Below are 6,328 nucleotides of genomic sequence, written 5' to 3' on the forward strand. Positions count from 1 at the left end.
CCACACAATGATTAATGTGAAGAGGCTAGACAAATAGCAAGTGCGGTGTATAAAAAGAGAAAAAACTATATATGACTGTTTGCCTGCAGCATGTTCAGACAAACAGGCGGGGCTCAGCCGGACGCTCCTTGACTGGTGTCGGAGAGCTCCGGGCGGCCAAATGGGCACCATCTATTCAGCATAGCCTCTGTGCTAATAGTGAGGGTCGAAATGAATGGTGTCACTTTGGTGTAGTTGCTGCGGCGGGAGAAACGTGTTCGGAACAGCGGGTACAACAACTAGATGGACTACGAGGGAACCAGGGGGAAGAGAGAGCAGGGCGGAGAGGGCGAACAGATAAGTTTCGGTCTGAGATATGTACGGATCAGCCACAACACGAAGACAGATAACTGGTTCTAATCTTGTGGCAGATCAGCGTAAACTCTCCACCCAAGGATAAGATGAATGTTGGTGGCTCCAGGTTTAGAGGAAAATCATCCACGAAGAGGAGCTTCCCGTCTCTGTTGCAATCAGAGCATAAATATTAGTATCTATCTATTAATACTATGTATATTATAATCTATTTGAATAGACAGGATTATTATCTCTGCTCCAGCCTATATGCCGTCTTTACAAATAATCTAAGTGTATTTTTACCTATATTTTTGCAGTGCACCATTTACTGCAAACAATTAAACCAATGAAACATTGGTTGATTGAAGTAATATAAATACAATTTTCCAATAACACATTCTGATTTAATTAGTTATCATGCTTACTGAGTGTACAAAAAATGAGCCACATAAATTGCTGAATTATAATGCACTCACCCCTAATAAATAACCCAATAATATACTTTCCGTGATAGAGTATTTATAGGTTTGAAAGTTTTTGCTGTTACATAAACAAATTGAAATAGCATTTTCAGCATAAACAATGAACTTCAAACACAAATAATGTTTCATCTCCACTTTTACCACAAAGAGCACTGTCTTTTGCGACATTATCTGATTGATGATCTGATGAACTGATGACCAGTTATATTGTCCTTTGGAAAAATGATCTGTAAACGAAAACAGCGGAATTTTTCTTTTTTACCCGAACAATGCAGAGGAGCTGTGGGACTTTTTTGCTCCCGGCGAAGCGTCTGCCAGCTGCATTCTCCCCCGACGACCTCCACAGAAAGGGCAGCTAGACTGTAGCCAGAGAATAAAGCTGAAATGCTGCGAGCAATGATAACCAAACATTTTGATCATTTTGCTCTGAAACTGTAAAAGTGAGGGGGACAAAAATAGGACTTCCCCCTCCGCGGAAACGTCACCCTTGCAGCTGACGGATAGGGAGAGTGAGAGTTTGAATATGCACTCAGTGCATTCAAATGCCAATATGCCAACCTATGGGAAATCAATACAGTCAGTCCTGCACTGCGCTGGTCAACTGCGGAGAGAATCGCAATGAGGGATGAAGCAGCAAAGCACGATACTCGGACAAAAGAGTGGATACATCCTCTGTAAGGGATGAGCCACTGTATGTTGCGTGTCACACATGTACATACATTCGCATCTGTGAAGCAGTCTGCTGATGTTTACTGAGGTACTATGAGTGGATCACATAAAAGCCTAAGACTCAATGTCTCCAACTTCTTCATGTTGACAGAAACCATTTCTGACACAACAGTTTTGGATGATACTGTAAACTCTGAAACAAAGTCTGAGCTGAGTTTCAACACGGGTAGTCTAACATTTGAGAGCATTAGAGTGTAGCAGACAGCTTGCTATTGCTCACTGTCACCTTCCCTCACTGTCACTACAGCACAAATACTGACCGGCTTTGTTCGGACTATCTTGCTGGTCAACTATACTTTTTACAATCACCCCCCTCTGTCACCTTACAACCCCAATTCTTTCTGGCTATTCCATGGGGGCAACTGGTACTAACATGCAAACAGTGGGCTGCAGCTTCCCCCTCAATTTCTTCAAGGATATTTAAAAAAAAATAATAATGCACATGCAAAACACACTTTCTTTCAGCCATATTCTTAAATATGTGCAGTACACGCATAGTCACCCGCATCCATTAAAGTCATCATTGACCTATGTAATTTCATCATGCGAAAAAACTTGTTTGGTGCGGACGCCCCGTCACGGAATTCTCCTCAACTGATGCTTAGTTGTAGTTCAAAGTTCGTTCTTAACAATGCAAACGCTTGTCACCAGAACATTTATGCTTAAAACAAAAAAGGTACAGGTATAAGTACATTATTGTATAACCACAAAAACCCTCAACATTTCAGATTTTACTTAAAGGTTGATATTTAGTCATATTATTGTACTACTCTTTTCAAAACTTCTGCTTTTGATTTCAGCCATGTAGGAATTTAGAATGTTTCCATCGCTCTTTCCTTTCACTGTCCTTCTGTTTCAGTTCATACGGAAGAGAGATGCTCATTTCTGCTCACTCCTAAAGAATGATCACTATAGAGACCTACTGTATAAAATGGGCTGTGAACTCGTTGTCGGATGATGAGTCCCCCATCCAAAAGTGTGTGCATGTGTGCCAATGACTGCTGATGAAGTCAGGAGAGGAGCGGGAGAGAGGACGCAAACGGAAAGAATTAAAAGGAATTGAAGGTCTGTCAACACAGCAACAAACACAGGACCACCTCCCATTCCTTCCACTTCCAGTCACCGCCATTCATCCATTAGTGAGCGGCTTGCAACAGAGTGACTCAGCGTTAAATCAAAGCTTTCTCCGCGTTCGCTCGTTATGTCCGGGGAAAGCTGAAACAGGCCGTCCACAGGGACCGGCTGCTCTCCAGTAAGGTATTGTGTATAGTTCAAGGACATGAGTCGCTGCAGAGAGGCGAATGCGTCCGTGGGCAGGTAAGTGTGCGGCACACTCACCTAGAGTGCAGCCCATTTGGACGACACTATAATTAGCAATGGGATTTTAAAGCAGATTCACAGTCATCAATACACACATTTTGCCTGAAGTTGAGTGAGCAATCCTATGGAGGCCAAGTATTATTGCTGGATTATGATTTCGCCTCCAGAATGGGTATTAAACTGAGAGAGATCATTTCCTGACAATGACCTAGCAAACCTTTCAAGTGAGTGACTGTCCCCCTGACACGCAAACACCCTACCATACGCCACAGCTCATCTCAATTGAACTGTTGTCAACATGTCTACAGCCACTGTATCATGTCTATTCAACCAAGCTGCACCTTGGCCAGCATGTCCAGTAGGACTCTGATTCCACATCAGAGATGTTCAAAACATATTACGGAGTTTCCCTCTAATCCATTTTGCTTTTGAGTCATATTTGTTTCCGGTCAATGGTGTTGCAGCAGTCTAGTTCCGCACGGACGGGGGAGGCCATGTTTCAAAGCTATACCCATCATGTAGCCTTTCAATGGAGGAGCTAGAGGAAGTGCAGAGGAGAGAGCAGGATAGAGGGGGGAGGAGAGTGTCGAGGGTGTAAGCGAACAGCAGAAACTAGGGAAGGCTGACGAGGTGAGATAGTGCAGGACTCATTATCAGCTGCAGCAGTTGAGAGTTTAGAAGACATGAGGAGAGCTCCTGAGGGCTGCCTGTGCCTGAACGCCATGGAAGCAGGGTGTTTTTTTCATCACCGTCTGTGTGTGTGTGTGTGTGTGTGTGCGTGCGTGTGTGTGCGTGCGTGCGTGCGTGTGTGCGTGCGTGTGTGTGTGTACAAAACACCTTTCCACAGTATGAATTAATTTTCACCTATCTTGTGGGATTATTATTTGGAAGGGTCCAGATGATTAACTTTTGGATTGGACAGAAAGTCATTACTGTCATATGAGAGGTCATGAAGAAGTCACAGTGAAGTCAGAAAATGATGTCGTGCATAGTGCAACTAGATTGTTTATGGATGTATTACCTTTAACCAGAAGCTCCATATTTAAATTGATCTCTAAATGAATAATAATAAATTGATCAATGTATTTCTATTAACAGACTAAGTTCCGGAGGCTTTTAAGTTGGCAATAGCTAAACCTCTGCTTAAAATAAACCCATATCAAACCTTCCTTTCATTTGTAAAATCCTCGAATCATCTACAATCCTCAGAAAACTGTTGCTGAACAGTTGTGTGATTATCTGTTCAGGAATGGTTTGTTTGAAGACTTTTAGTCAGGATTTAGAGAACATCACAGAAACATTCTCTTGGCCTCATGAATTGGACTTGTCTCTATACTCATTGTGCTAGATCTTAGTGCTGCATTTGACACCATCGATCACAAGATTCTATCACAGAGACTGGAAAATACTATTGGGATTAACAGAACAGCAGATTTCAGTTTGTTAATGTTTACAAGCATACATACAAAGGTTAGCCATGGAGTTCTACAAGGTTCTCTGCTGGGAGCAATACCTTTTACTTTATGATGGTTCCTTTAAGCAATATTTTCAAGTATGAAAGTTATGGAACTGAAAAATGAAAATAAACAATTTATTAAAATCTGAATCAAAATTACATTTAAACTGAAAAAAAGAATTTCCCTAAAACGTTAGTTTGAATACACTGTTTAATTTCTTTAAGATCAAGATAAAAACTAGAGAGACAGAGAAAGAGGGGGTCTTTCAGCGAGATTACACAAAAATCTTGTGTTTGGTAAATGCAGATTAGTTATTTCAACGTTTGAAGATGCAAACCCCTTGTTCCGTCAGTCTGCGGAAAAATTTTCTGATCCTTTGAAATAGTGTCCTCTTGCAGGCTCGATCAGGGCAAGTCTTCATGAGCTCAAGGGCAGTATCTGCATAGGAGCTGGTTTCAAGTTCATCGACCATGTGAACCATAGTCAAAAAAGATTGTTTCAGGGCTTCACTAGGACTAATTCTCCTTTCAGCATCAAGATGTAGACAACAGATCAGGAGGTCAAAAAATGCCATCCTATCTTTATGCTCAAGCCAATTCTCTTTTTTGCAGAAATTCTTTATGGCATTTTCTAAATTCAAGCCATATTCCTCTGGTACTTTTGGTCTTGCACCAGTTGCATCCTCATACTCCTCTGGTGTCCTCAGTCTCCACCCTGTATCCTGATCAAAGATGAAATACTTGTAGCTGTATATTCCAGCAGCCAGCAGGTGATCCTCTGGCTGACCCAGCAAGTGCACCATAGTTTTCATCCAATTATATGCACAGTCCCAAGGGAAGACGCTGGTGCCAAAATAGAGGTTCGTCATGATGCAACCCACTCCCCACATATCAACAGCTTCAGACAAGGGGAGGCCCAAGGTTACTTCTGGAGTCCGATTCTGCATGTACATTCCAACCTTCACTTGGCTCACAGGAAGGGCCAGACCAAAGTTGATCAGTTTAATCTTGAATGGCTGATCCTTGTGATTGACAAGCATTATGTTGTCTAGTTTTATGTCTGTATGTATGATGCCAATACTCTTGAGGGCTTCAAGAGAAACCAGTAGCTGGTGGGTTAATAGGCGAATTTCACTGAGACTTAACGGCATACATTCCCTCTGAAGCAACAGGTCCAAAAGGCTCCTGTCCAGCATTTCAAAGACCAGACAATGGAGCTCCTGGAACCTGAAATGTTCAATGAATCTTACAATGTTCTTATTGTCTGAGTCAAGGACCCTGACTGCTTCCAACATTGCCAGTTCTTGTTGAAAGAGGTCATTTTCTGTATCTTTTTGAATTTTTATTAACACCATCTTGGCCTTGTCTACATTGAAACACTTGGCGACTTTGCCATTGTATCCCTCATTGTGTAGGCCCATTACCAGGTAGCGGGAGGTTCTGCTGTACAAAGTTACATAATTATTTACCTGAACCATTGTTGAATCATTTGAGCTGGATGTTGATCTTCAACTTGTGCTGTCCTCTAGTCATAGGTAAAATACCAGGTTCAGATAAAGGCAACAAAGGCATCAAAGGCATCATTATGACGTCATAATTAAAATTCACTAAGAGATCAAAGGCAGACAAGTTCAATTTTAAAATTGAAACAACTCAAAACATATTAAATGAAATCGAAATAGAATGGCTCTAAGTAGCATGCATACCTCTGCCGAGGTGCCTATCCTCAATGCTAGAAAAAAAGGACAGTGGGTGACTTCACGCAGTCAATGAGGATTTGCTGAAAAGCAATGATGTCACCCACTGTACTTCGGGGAAACCAGTGAGTGCTGAGTGGCAGAAAAGCAGAGCAGGTCAAAGGACAGTGCGTGATGGCAATGCATTTCAGCCATCAGAAATGGTCCAGACATACAGAGACAGCAGATTCCTGGAATTACATGACTACTGGAGTCCTGGCCTGTAACAGTGTATGATGCATGGACGTTATTGACCTCAATAATAGCCATTA

At 41.9% G+C, this 6,328-nt stretch overlaps 1 protein-coding gene across 1 annotated transcript in view; it reads right to left on the reverse strand.

Annotated features, from left to right (window-relative positions):
- The window catches only part of dlgap2a (discs, large (Drosophila) homolog-associated protein 2a), a 147,803-nt gene that overhangs the window by 124,299 nt on the left and 17,176 nt on the right, over positions 1-6,328 (reverse strand). The gene's annotated exons all lie outside the window — the stretch shown is intronic.

Source organism: Scophthalmus maximus, chromosome 15 (assembly GCF_022379125.1).
Source record: "Scophthalmus maximus strain ysfricsl-2021 chromosome 15, ASM2237912v1, whole genome shotgun sequence".
Taxonomy (NCBI): Eukaryota; Metazoa; Chordata; class Actinopteri; order Pleuronectiformes; family Scophthalmidae; genus Scophthalmus; species Scophthalmus maximus.